General features: G+C 47.2%; 4 pseudogenes; all 4 read right to left on the reverse strand.

Annotated features, from left to right (window-relative positions):
- Positions 1-1,031: 1,031 nt before the first annotated feature.
- LOC148002046 (5S ribosomal RNA) lies at positions 1,032-1,149 on the reverse strand (annotated as a pseudogene).
- A 2,359-nt stretch (positions 1,150-3,508) lies between these two features.
- Positions 3,509-3,626, reverse strand: LOC148002047 (5S ribosomal RNA; annotated as a pseudogene).
- A 4,342-nt stretch (positions 3,627-7,968) lies between these two features.
- On the reverse strand, positions 7,969-8,086 carry LOC148002048 (5S ribosomal RNA; annotated as a pseudogene).
- Positions 8,087-10,514: 2,428 nt separating this feature from the next.
- LOC148002049 (5S ribosomal RNA) lies at positions 10,515-10,632 on the reverse strand (annotated as a pseudogene).
- Positions 10,633-12,735: the final 2,103 nt, after the last annotated feature.

The raw sequence follows: 12,735 nt of genomic DNA on the forward strand, positions 1-12,735 counted from the left end.
GAGCTCCTGAGCTCCTGAGCTCCTGAGCTCCTGAGCTCCTGAGCTCCTGAGCTCCTGAGCTCCTGAGCTCCTGAGCTCCTGAGCTCCTGAGCTCCTGAGCTCCTGAGCTCCTGAGCTCCTGAGCTCCTGAGCTCCTGAGCTCCTGAGCTCCTGAGCTCCTGAGCTCCTGAGCTCCTGAGCTCCTGAGCTCCTGAGCTCCTGAGCTCCTGAGCTCCTGAGCTCCTGAGCTCCTGAGCTCCTGAGCTCCTGAGCTCCTGAGCTCCTGAGCTCCTGAGCTCCTGAGCTCCTGAGCTCCTGAGCTCCTGAGCTCCTGAGCTCCTGAGCTCCTGAGCTCCTGAGCTCCTGAGCTCCTGAGCTCCTGAGCTCCTGAGCTCCTGAGCTCCTGAGCTCCTGAGCTCCTGAGCTCCTGAGCTCCTGAGCTCCTGAGCTCCTGAGCTCCTGAGCTCCTGAGCTCCTGAGCTCCTGAGCTCCTGAGCTCCTGAGCTCCTGAGCTCCTGAGCTCCTGAGCTCCTGAGCTCCTGAGCTCCTGAGCTCCTGAGCTCCTGAGCTCCTGAGCTCCTGAGCTCCTGAGCTCCTGAGCTCCTGAGCTCCTGAGCTCCTGAGCTCCTGAGCTCCTGAGCTCCTGAGCTCCTGAGCTCCTGAGCTCCTGAGCTCCTGAGCTCCTGAGCTCCTGAGCTCCTGAGCTCCTGAGCTCCTGAGCTCCTGAGCTCCTGAGCTCCTGAGCTCCTGAGCTCCTGAGCTCCTGAGCTCCTGAGCTCCTGAGCTCCTGAGCTCCTGAGCTCCTGAGCTCCTGAGCTCCTGAGCTCCTGAGCTCCTGAGCTCCTGAGCTCCTGAGCTCCTGAGCTCCTGAGCTCCTGAGCTCCTGAGCTCCTGAGCTCCTGAGCTCCTGAGCTCCTGAGCTCCTGAGCTCCTGAGCTCCTGAGCTCCTGAGCTCCTGAGCTCCTGAGCTCCTGAGCTCCTGAGCTCCTGAGCTCCTGATTTTGATTGCCTGGCAAGAGCTCTACCACTGAGTTAAATCCCCAACCCCCAAAAGCCTACAGCACCCGGTATCCCAGGTAGTCTCACATCCACGTACTAAGCATGCCCGACCCTGCTTAGCTTCCGAGATCAGACGAGATCGGGCGCGTTCCGGGTGGTATGGCTGTAGGCTCTTCTGACATTTTTTTAAGGAATATAAAACTATTCATTGACACAGCCAGAATACGGCAGATACATAGGTGAATGCGAGCAACAAACCAGTGAACTGAGCGCAGGACCCCAGTTGAAGAAATCAGAGAAAGGACTAAAAGAGCTTGAAGGGACTTGAGACCCCATATGAACAACAACACCAACCAACCAGAGCTTCCAGGGACTAAACCACAGCAGGACTTAATGGCCAACATCAGCTCTAACCATGATTCTACTTCCACATCAAACAGATTCCATGAATCATAACCTTTTAGTACAGATTTTAACTTCCTACAAAGGAATGTTTCAACCAGAGGAACCTTTACACAGAACAGCTGACTCGGACCTGCCTCTGTAGATCAGCTGGCCTCTTAAATCACAGCTCCACCTGCCTCTAGAGTTCTGGCATTAAAGGTGCACACCACCACACTAGGCCAAGTCTTGTTGTTAAATCAAGCTACTACTTCGTTTAATTCCGTTTTCTGAAGGTGGAGTTGGTATGAAAATAAACTACTGTATTTATTTGATAATACATCAATTCTGATGGGCTTGCTTTTAAACTATCCAATACATTACAGACTCTGCTTAATCCGAAAGGTTATGGTATCAGGAAAATGGTCAGGCTGATGGCCTCTCATCAACCTGTGTTTTCACGTTCAGCTCTTTTGAGTATTAAAAGCAAGCTAAAACAGACAGGTTATGTAAGTGTTTTATGCATACACTGCATACAAACAAACGCGCCCGCGCACACACACACACACACACACACACACACACACACCAGAATGGTCCTTCTGTGTCCCAGTTAAAAATAAGTTCTGACTTGAGTCATGACTGTAAAATCTCCCCAGTGTTTAAGAAAAGCTGTTCTTCAAGCCGAGGAAATACAACATGGTGTCAAGTACTCTACTGTTACAGGAAGCAACTACAGAGAGCTCTCACTCGCTCAAAGGAGTCAGTGCCTTTTGACGCAGAACGAAAACCAAAAATCTCCCAACTACTGCCAATGCTTTCAAAACTAGCATATCAGACTTGATTTTCATCAGGATGCTCTTTGATCCACACTAGTAATTCAAAACCCAAGATCCAGATCATTCATATATATATATATATATATATATATTTTATATACATATATATAATATTGTGTATTTATATATGCAAACAATTATTGTACTTCATTTCGGTACAAGAATGCCAAATCAGCCACTCCTCATAGAAGGCGATGACAATCTGAGGCCACTTCATATTCGCCTCCTTTGCTTGTCAGCAGCATCTCTCTTCTTCGATTTGCTCTCATCGGATTCACTATCAGATAAAGATTTCCTTTTTGGACAATCGTTTTCTTTACCAGCTTTTCGAGAATGAAGAAGTGCTTCAATTAATTCTGGACAATCTAAATTTTCTCCTGGTACCCAAGTATTATCGGCATCTGTAAACCCCTTCCACTTCACGAAATAGTTCACTACACAATGGTTCAGTACTTTTTCTACCACAAATTCTTCAGGCTCAGCATCTTCAACTCTTTTACTCTTTCCATTCTGTTTTTTTTTTCCCAATTTTTGCAATGTAGTTTTATTGGAGGCCATTTTTAAAATTTAATCGGAGACTTGAAGCGCGCTCAGATGCTCAGGGCCGCGGATTCTGCAGAGTCTCCCGCCTATGTGATTCAGCTCAGGCACATCCTAGAGGAGGGGTTCCTCTGACATTTTTAAAGTCTATTTTTAGGGTTGGGGATTTAACTCAGTCGTAGGGCACATGCCTAGCAAGCACAAGGCCCTGGGTTCGATCCTTAGCTCTGGGGAAGGAAAAAAAAAGGCAAAATAAAAGTTGTGAAGTCGGGCTGGAAGGATGGCTTAGTGGTTAAGAGCACTGACTGCTCTTCCAGAGGTTCTGAGTTCAAATCCCAGCAACGACATGGTGTCTCACAGCCATCTGTAGTGAGATCTGATGCCCTCTTCTGGTGTGTCTGAAGACAGCTACAGTGTACTTATATATAAGAAATACATCTTTTTTAAAAAAGTTGTAAAGTCTATTTCTGTTTGTTGGTGTGGTTTGGTTTGGTTTGGGATGGGTTTTTTAAGGTTGCTTTGTTGTTTTGGTTTCTGTTGGTTTGTTACGCACATGGTCTCACTGTGTATCCCTGCTGTCCTGAAATCTCCTCCTGAGCTCCTGAGCTCCTGAGCTCCTGAGCTCCTGAGCTCCTGAGCTCCTGAGCTCCTGAGCTCCTGAGCTCCTGAGCTCCTGAGCTCCTGAGCTCCTGAGCTCCTGAGCTCCTGAGCTCCTGATTTTGATTGCCTGGCAAGAGCTCTACCACTGAGTTAAATCCCCAACCCCCAAAAGCCTACAGCACCCGGTATCCCAGGTGGTCTCCCATCCACGTACTAAGCATGCCCGACCCTGCTTAGCTTCCGAGATCAGACGAGATCGGGCGCGTTCCGGGTGGTATGGCTGTAGGCTCTTCTGACATTTTTTTAAGGAATATAAAACTATTCATTGACACAGCCAGAATACGGCAGATACATAGGTGAATGCGAGCAACAAACCAGTGAACTGAGCGCAGGACCCCAGTTGAAGAAATCAGAGAAAGGACTAAAAGAGCTTGAAGGGACTTGAGACCCCATATGAACAACAACACCAACCAACCAGAGCTTCCAGGGACTAAACCACAGCAGGACTTAATGGCCAACCTCAGCTCTAACCATGATTCTACTTCCACATCAAACAGATTCCATGAATCATAACCTTTTAGTACAGATTTTAACTTCCTACAAAGGAATGTTTCAACCAGAGGAAACTTTACACGGAACAGCTGACTCGGACCTGCCTCTGTAGATCAGCTGGCCTCTTAAATCACAGCTCCACCTGCCTCTAGAGTTCTGGCATTAAAGGTGCACAACACCACACTAGGCCAAGTCTTGTTGTTAAATCAAGCTACTACTTCGTTTAATTCCGTTTTCTGAAGGTGGAGTTGGTATGAAAATAAACTACTGTATTTATTTGATAATACATCAATTCTGATGGGCTTGCTTTTAAACTATCCAATACATTACAGACTCTGCTTAATCCGAAAGGTTATGGTATCAGGAAAATGGTCAGGCTGATGGCCTCTCATCAACCTGTGTTTTCACGTTCAGCTCTTTTGAGTATTAAAAGCAAGCTAAAACAGACAGGTTATGTAAGTGTTTTATGCATACACTGCGTACAAACAAACGCGCCCGCGCACACACACACACACACACACACACACACACACACACACACACCAGAATGGTCCTTCTGTGTCCCAGTTAAAAATAAGTTCTGACTTGAGTCATGACTGTAAAATCTCCCCAGTGTTTAAGAAAAGCTGTTCTTCAAGCCGAGGAAATACAACATGGTGTCAAGTACTCTACTGTTACAGGAAGCAACTACAGAGAGCTCTCACTCGCTCAAAGGAGTCAGTGCCTTTTGACGCAGAACGAAAACCAAAAATCTCCCAACTACTGCCAATGCTTTCAAAACTAGCATATCAGACTTGATTTTCATCAGGATGCTCTTTGATCCACACTAGTAATTCAAAACCCAAGATCCAGATCATTCATATATATATATATATATATATATTTTATATACATATATATAATATTGTGTATTTATATATGCAAACAATTATTGTACTTCATTTCGGTACAAGAATGCCAAATCAGCCACTCCTCATAGAAGGCGATGACAATCTGAGGCCACTTCATATTCGCCTCCTTTGCTTGTCAGCAGCATCTCTCTTCTTCGATTTGCTCTCATCGGATTCACTATCAGATAAAGATTTCCTTTTTGGACAATCGTTTTCTTTACCAGCTTTTCGAGAATGAAGAAGTGCTTCAATTAATTCTGGACAATCTAAATTTTCTCCTGGTACCCAAGTATTATCGGCATCTGTAAACCCCTTCCACTTCACGAAATAGTTCACTACACAATGGTTCAGTACTTTTTCTACCACAAATTCTTCAGGCTCAGCATCTTCAACTCTTTTACTCTTTCCATTCTGTTTTTTTTTTTCCCAATTTTTGCAATGTAGTTTTATTGGAGGCCATTTTTAAAATTTAATCGGAGACTTGAAGCGCGCTCAGATGCTCAGGGCCGCGGATTCTGCAGAGTCTCCCGCCTATGTGATTCAGCTCAGGCACATCCTAGAGGAGGGGTTCCTCTGACATTTTTAAAGTCTATTTTTAGGGTTGGGGATTTAACTCAGTCGTAGGGCACATGCCTAGCAAGCACAAGGCCCTGGGTTCGATGCTTAGCTCTGGGGAAGGAAAAAAAAAGGCAAAATAAAAGTTGTGAAGTCGGGCTGGAAGGATGGCTTAGTGGTTAAGAGCACTGACTGCTCTTCCAGAGGTTCTGAGTTCAAATCCCAGCAACGACATGGTGTCTCACAGCCATCTGTAGTGAGATCTGATGCCCTCTTCTGGTGTGTCTGAAGACAGCTACAGTGTACTTATATATAAGAAATACATCTTTTTTAAAAAAGTTGTAAAGTCTATTTCTGTTTGTTGGTGTGGTTTGGTTTGTTTTGGGATGGGTTTTTTAAGGTTGCTTTGTTGTTTTGGTTTCTGTTGGTTTGTTACGCACATGGTCTCACTGTGTATCCCTGCTGTCCTGAAATCTCCTCCTGAGCTCCTGAGCTCCTGAGCTCCTGAGCTCCTGAGCTCCTGAGCTCCTGAGCTCCTGAGCTCCTGAGCTCCTGAGCTCCTGAGCTCCTGAGCTCCTGAGCTCCTGAGCTCCTGAGCTCCTGAGCTCCTGAGCTCCTGAGCTCCTGAGCTCCTGAGCTCCTGAGCTCCTGAGCTCCTGAGCTCCTGAGCTCCTGAGCTCCTGAGCTCCTGAGCTCCTGAGCTCCTGAGCTCCTGAGCTCCTGAGCTCCTGAGCTCCTGAGCTCCTGAGCTCCTGAGCTCCTGAGCTCCTGAGCTCCTGAGCTCCTGAGCTCCTGAGCTCCTGAGCTCCTGAGCTCCTGAGCTCCTGAGCTCCTGAGCTCCTGAGCTCCTGAGCTCCTGAGCTCCTGAGCTCCTGAGCTCCTGAGCTCCTGAGCTCCTGAGCTCCTGAGCTCCTGAGCTCCTGAGCTCCTGAGCTCCTGAGCTCCTGAGCTCCTGAGCTCCTGAGCTCCTGAGCTCCTGAGCTCCTGAGCTCCTGAGCTCCTGAGCTCCTGAGCTCCTGAGCTCCTGAGCTCCTGAGCTCCTGAGCTCCTGAGCTCCTGAGCTCCTGAGCTCCTGAGCTCCTGAGCTCCTGAGCTCCTGAGCTCCTGAGCTCCTGAGCTCCTGAGCTCCTGAGCTCCTGAGCTCCTGAGCTCCTGAGCTCCTGAGCTCCTGAGCTCCTGAGCTCCTGAGCTCCTGAGCTCCTGAGCTCCTGAGCTCCTGAGCTCCTGAGCTCCTGAGCTCCTGAGCTCCTGAGCTCCTGAGCTCCTGAGCTCCTGAGCTCCTGAGCTCCTGAGCTCCTGAGCTCCTGAGCTCCTGAGCTCCTGAGCTCCTGAGCTCCTGAGCTCCTGAGCTCCTGAGCTCCTGAGCTCCTGAGCTCCTGAGCTCCTGAGCTCCTGAGCTCCTGAGCTCCTGAGCTCCTGAGCTCCTGAGCTCCTGAGCTCCTGAGCTCCTGAGCTCCTGAGCTCCTGAGCTCCTGAGCTCCTGAGCTCCTGAGCTCCTGAGCTCCTGAGCTCCTGAGCTCCTGAGCTCCTGAGCTCCTGAGCTCCTGAGCTCCTGAGCTCCTGAGCTCCTGAGCTCCTGAGCTCCTGAGCTCCTGAGCTCCTGAGCTCCTGAGCTCCTGAGCTCCTGAGCTCCTGAGCTCCTGAGCTCCTGAGCTCCTGAGCTCCTGAGCTCCTGAGCTCCTGAGCTCCTGAGCTCCTGAGCTCCTGAGCTCCTGAGCTCCTGAGCTCCTGAGCTCCTGAGCTCCTGAGCTCCTGAGCTCCTGAGCTCCTGAGCTCCTGAGCTCCTGAGCTCCTGAGCTCCTGAGCTCCTGAGCTCCTGAGCTCCTGAGCTCCTGAGCTCCTGAGCTCCTGAGCTCCTGAGCTCCTGAGCTCCTGAGCTCCTGAGCTCCTGAGCTCCTGAGCTCCTGAGCTCCTGAGCTCCTGAGCTCCTGAGCTCCTGAGCTCCTGAGCTCCTGAGCTCCTGAGCTCCTGAGCTCCTGAGCTCCTGAGCTCCTGAGCTCCTGAGCTCCTGAGCTCCTGAGCTCCTGAGCTCCTGAGCTCCTGAGCTCCTGAGCTCCTGAGCTCCTGAGCTCCTGAGCTCCTGAGCTCCTGAGCTCCTGAGCTCCTGAGCTCCTGAGCTCCTGAGCTCCTGAGCTCCTGAGCTCCTGAGCTCCTGAGCTCCTGAGCTCCTGAGCTCCTGAGCTCCTGAGCTCCTGAGCTCCTGAGCTCCTGAGCTCCTGAGCTCCTGAGCTCCTGAGCTCCTGAGCTCCTGAGCTCCTGAGCTCCTGAGCTCCTGAGCTCCTGAGCTCCTGAGCTCCTGAGCTCCTGAGCTCCTGAGCTCCTGAGCTCCTGAGCTCCTGAGCTCCTGAGCTCCTGAGCTCCTGAGCTCCTGAGCTCCTGAGCTCCTGAGCTCCTGAGCTCCTGAGCTCCTGAGCTCCTGAGCTCCTGAGCTCCTGAGCTCCTGAGCTCCTGAGCTCCTGAGCTCCTGAGCTCCTGAGCTCCTGAGCTCCTGAGCTCCTGAGCTCCTGAGCTCCTGAGCTCCTGAGCTCCTGAGCTCCTGAGCTCCTGAGCTCCTGAGCTCCTGAGCTCCTGAGCTCCTGATTTTGATTGCCTGGCAAGAGCTCTACCACTGAGTTAAATCCCCAACCCCCAAAAGCCTACAGCACCCGGTATCCCAGGTGGTCTCCCATCCACGTACTAAGCATGCCCGACCCTGCTTAGCTTCCGAGATCAGACGAGATCGGGCGCGTTCCGGGTGGTATGGCTGTAGGCTCTTCTGACATTTTTTTAAGGAATATAAAACTATTCATTGACACAGCCAGAATACGGCAGATACATAGGTGAATGCGAGCAACAAACCAGTGAACTGAGCGCAGGACCCCAGTTGAAGAAATCAGAGAAAGGACTAAAAGAGCTTGAAGGGACTTGAGACCCCATATGAACAACAACACCAACCAACCAGAGCTTCCAGGGACTAAACCACAGCAGGACTTAATGGCCAACATCAGCTCTAACCATGATTCTACTTCCACATCAAACAGATTCCATGAATCATAACCTTTTAGTACAGATTTTAACTTCCTACAAAGGAATGTTTCAACCAGAGGAACCTTTACACAGAACAGCTGACTCGGACCTGCCTCTGTAGATCAGCTGGCCTCTTAAATCACAGCTCCACCTGCCTCTAGAGTTCTGGCATTAAAGGTGCACACCACCACACTAGGCCAAGTCTTGTTGTTAAATCAAGCTACTACTTCGTTTAATTCCGTTTTCTGAAGGTGGAGTTGGTATGAAAATAAACTACTGTATTTATTTGATAATACATCAATTCTGATGGGCTTGCTTTTAAACTATCCAATACATTACAGACTCTGCTTAATCCGAAAGGTTATGGTATCAGGAAAATGGTCAGGCTGATGGCCTCTCATCAACCTGTGTTTTCACGTTCAGCTCTTTTGAGTATTAAAAGCAAGCTAAAACAGACAGGTTATGTAAGTGTTTTATGCATACACTGCATACAAACAAACGCGCCCGCGCACACACACACACACACACACACACACACACACACACACACCAGAATGGTCCTTCTGTGTCCCAGTTAAAAATAAGTTCTGACTTGAGTCATGACTGTAAAATCTCCCCAGTGTTTAAGAAAAGCTGTTCTTCAAGCCGAGGAAATACAACATGGTGTCAAGTACTCTACTGTTACAGGAAGCAACTACAGAGAGCTCTCACTCGCTCAAAGGAGTCAGTGCCTTTTGACGCAGAACGAAAACCAAAAATCTCCCAACTACTGCCAATGCTTTCAAAACTAGCATATCAGACTTGATTTTCATCAGGATGCTCTTTGATCCACACTAGTAATTCAAAACCCAAGATCCAGATCATTCATATATATATATATATATATATATATATATATATTATATACATATATATAATATTGTGTATTTATATATGCAAACAATTATTGTACTTCATTTCGGTACAAGAATGCCAAATCAGCCACTCCTCATAGAAGGCGATGACAATCTGAGGCCACTTCATATTCGCCTCCTTTGCTTGTCAGCAGCATCTCTCTTCTTCGATTTGCTCTCATCGGATTCACTATCAGATAAAGATTTCCTTTTTGGACAATCGTTTTCTTTACCAGCTTTTCGAGAATGAAGAAGTGCTTCAATTAATTCTGGACAATCTAAATTTTCTCCTGGTACCCAAGTATTATCGGCATCTGTAAACCCCTTCCACTTCACGAAATAGTTCACTACACAATGGTTCAGTACTTTTTCTACCACAAATTCTTCAGGCTCAGCATCTTCAACTCTTTTACTCTTTCCATTCTGTTTTTTTTTTTCCCAATTTTTGCAATGTAGTTTTATTGGAGGCCATTTTTAAAATTTAATCGGAGACTTGAAGCGCGCTCAGATGCTCAGGGCCGCGGATTCTGCAGAGTCTCCCGCCTATGTGATTCAGCTCAGGCACATCCTAGAGGAGGGGTTCCTCTGACATTTTTAAAGTCTATTTTTAGGGTTGGGGATTTAACTCAGTCGTAGGGCACATGCCTAGCAAGCACAAGGCCCTGGGTTCGATCCTTAGCTCTGGGGAAGGAAAAAAAAAGGCAAAATAAAAGTTGTGAAGTCGGGCTGGAAGGATGGCTTAGTGGTTAAGAGCACTGACTGCTCTTCCAGAGGTTCTGAGTTCAAATCCCAGCAACGACATGGTGTCTCACAGCCATCTGTAGTGAGATCTGATGCCCTCTTCTGGTGTGTCTGAAGACAGCTACAGTGTACTTATATATAAGAAATACATCTTTTTTAAAAAAGTTGTAAAGTCTATTTCTGTTTGTTGGTGTGGTTTGGTTTGGTTTGGGATGGGTTTTTTAAGGTTGCTTTGTTGTTTTGGTTTCTGTTGGTTTGTTACGCACATGGTCTCACTGTGTATCCCTGCTGTCCTGAAATCTCCTCCTGAGCTCCTGAGCTCCTGAGCTCCTGAGCTCCTGAGCTCCTGAGCTCCTGAGCTCCTGAGCTCCTGAGCTCCTGAGCTCCTGAGCTCCTGAGCTCCTGAGCTCCTGAGCTCCTGAGCTCCTGAGCTCCTGAGCTCCTGAGCTCCTGAGCTCCTGAGCTCCTGAGCTCCTGAGCTCCTGATTTTGATTGCCTGGCAAGAGCTCTACCACTGAGTTAAATCCCCAACCCCCAAAAGCCTACAGCACCCGGTATCCCAGGTGGTCTCCCATCCACGTACTAAGCATGCCCGACCCTGCTTAGCTTCCGAGATCAGACGAGATCGGGCGCGTTCCGGGTGGTATGGCTGTAGGCTCTTCTGACATTTTTTTAAGGAATATAAAACTATTCATTGACACAGCCAGAATACGGCAGATACATAGGTGAATGCGAGCAACAAACCAGTGAACTGAGCGCAGGACCCCAGTTGAAGAAATCAGAGAAAGGACTAAAAGAGCTTGAAGGGACTTGAGACCCCATATGAACAACAACACCAACCAACCAGAGCTTCCAGGGACTAAACCACAGCAGGACTTAATGGCCAACCTCAGCTCTAACCATGATTCTACTTCCACATCAAACAGATTCCATGAATCATAACCTTTTAGTACAGATTTTAACTTCCTACAAAGGAATGTTTCAACCAGAGGAAACTTTACACGGAACAGCTGACTCGGACCTGCCTCTGTAGATCAGCTGGCCTCTTAAATCACAGCTCCACCTGCCTCTAGAGTTCTGGCATTAAAGGTGCACAACACCACACTAGGCCAAGTCTTGTTGTTAAATCAAGCTACTACTTCGTTTAATTCCGTTTTCTGAAGGTGGAGTTGGTATGAAAATAAACTACTGTATTTATTTGATAATACATCAATTCTGATGGGCTTGCTTTTAAACTATCCAATACATTACAGACTCTGCTTAATCCGAAAGGTTATGGTATCAGGAAAATGGTCAGGCTGATGGCCTCTCATCAACCTGTGTTTTCACGTTCAGCTCTTTTGAGTATTAAAAGCAAGCTAAAACAGACAGGTTATGTAAGTGTTTTATGCATACACTGCATACAAACAAACGCGCCCGCGCACACACACACACACACACACACACACACACACACACACCAGAATGGTCCTTCTGTGTCCCAGTTAAAAATAAGTTCTGACTTGAGTCATGACTGTAAAATCTCCCCAGTGTTTAAGAAAAGCTGTTCTTCAAGCCGAGGAAATACAACATGGTGTCAAGTACTCTACTGTTACAGGAAGCAACTACAGAGAGCTCTCACTCGCTCAAAGGAGTCAGTGCCTTTTGACGCAGAACGAAAACCAAAAATCTCCCAACTACTGCCAATGCTTTCAAAACTAGCATATCAGACTTGATTTTCATCAGGATGCTCTTTGATCCACACTAGTAATTCAAAACCCAAGATCCAGATCATTCATATATATATATATATATATATATATATATATTTTATATACATATATATAATATTGTGTATTTATATATGCAAACAATTATTGTACTTCATTTCGGTACAAGAATGCCAAATCAGCCACTCCTCATAGAAGGCGATGACAATCTGAGGCCACTTCATATTCGCCTCCTTTGCTTGTCAGCAGCATCTCTCTTCTTCGATTTGCTCTCATCGGATTCACTATCAGATAAAGATTTCCTTTTTGGACAATCGTTTTCTTTACCAGCTTTTCGAGAATGAAGAAGTGCTTCAATTAATTCTGGACAATCTAAATTTTCTCCTGGTACCCAAGTATTATCGGCATCTGTAAACCCCTTCCACTTCACGAAATAGTTCACTACACAATGGTTCAGTACTTTTTCTACCACAAATTCTTCAGGCTCAGCATCTTCAACTCTTTTACTCTTTCCATTCTGTTTTTTTTTTTCCCAATTTTTGCAATGTAGTTTTATTGGAGGCCATTTTTAAAATTTAATCGGAGACTTGAAGCGCGCTCAGATGCTCAGGGCCGCGGATTCTGCAGAGTCTCCCGCCTATGTGATTCAGCTCAGGCACATCCTAGAGGAGGGGTTCCTCTGACATTTTTAAAGTCTATTTTTAGGGTTGGGGATTTAACTCAGTCGTAGGGCACATGCCTAGCAAGCACAAGGCCCTGGGTTCGATCCTTAGCTCTGGGGAAGGAAAAAAAAAGGCAAAATAAAAGTTGTGAAGTCGGGCTGGAAGGATGGCTTAGTGGTTAAGAGCACTGACTGCTCTTCCAGAGGTTCTGAGTTCAAATCCCAGCAACGACATGGTGTCTCACAGCCATCTGTAGTGAGATCTGATGCCCTCTTCTGGTGTGTCTGAAGACAGCTACAGTGTACTTATATATAAGAAATACATCTTTTTTAAAAAAGTTGTAAAGTCTATTTCTGTTTGTTGGTGTGGTTTGGTTTGGTTTGGGATGG

The sequence above is a fragment of the Rattus norvegicus genome, chromosome 12 (genome assembly GCF_021556685.1).
Source record: "Rattus norvegicus strain SHRSP/BbbUtx chromosome 12, alternate assembly SHRSP_T2T, whole genome shotgun sequence".
NCBI lineage: Eukaryota > Metazoa > Chordata > Mammalia > Rodentia > Muridae > Rattus > Rattus norvegicus.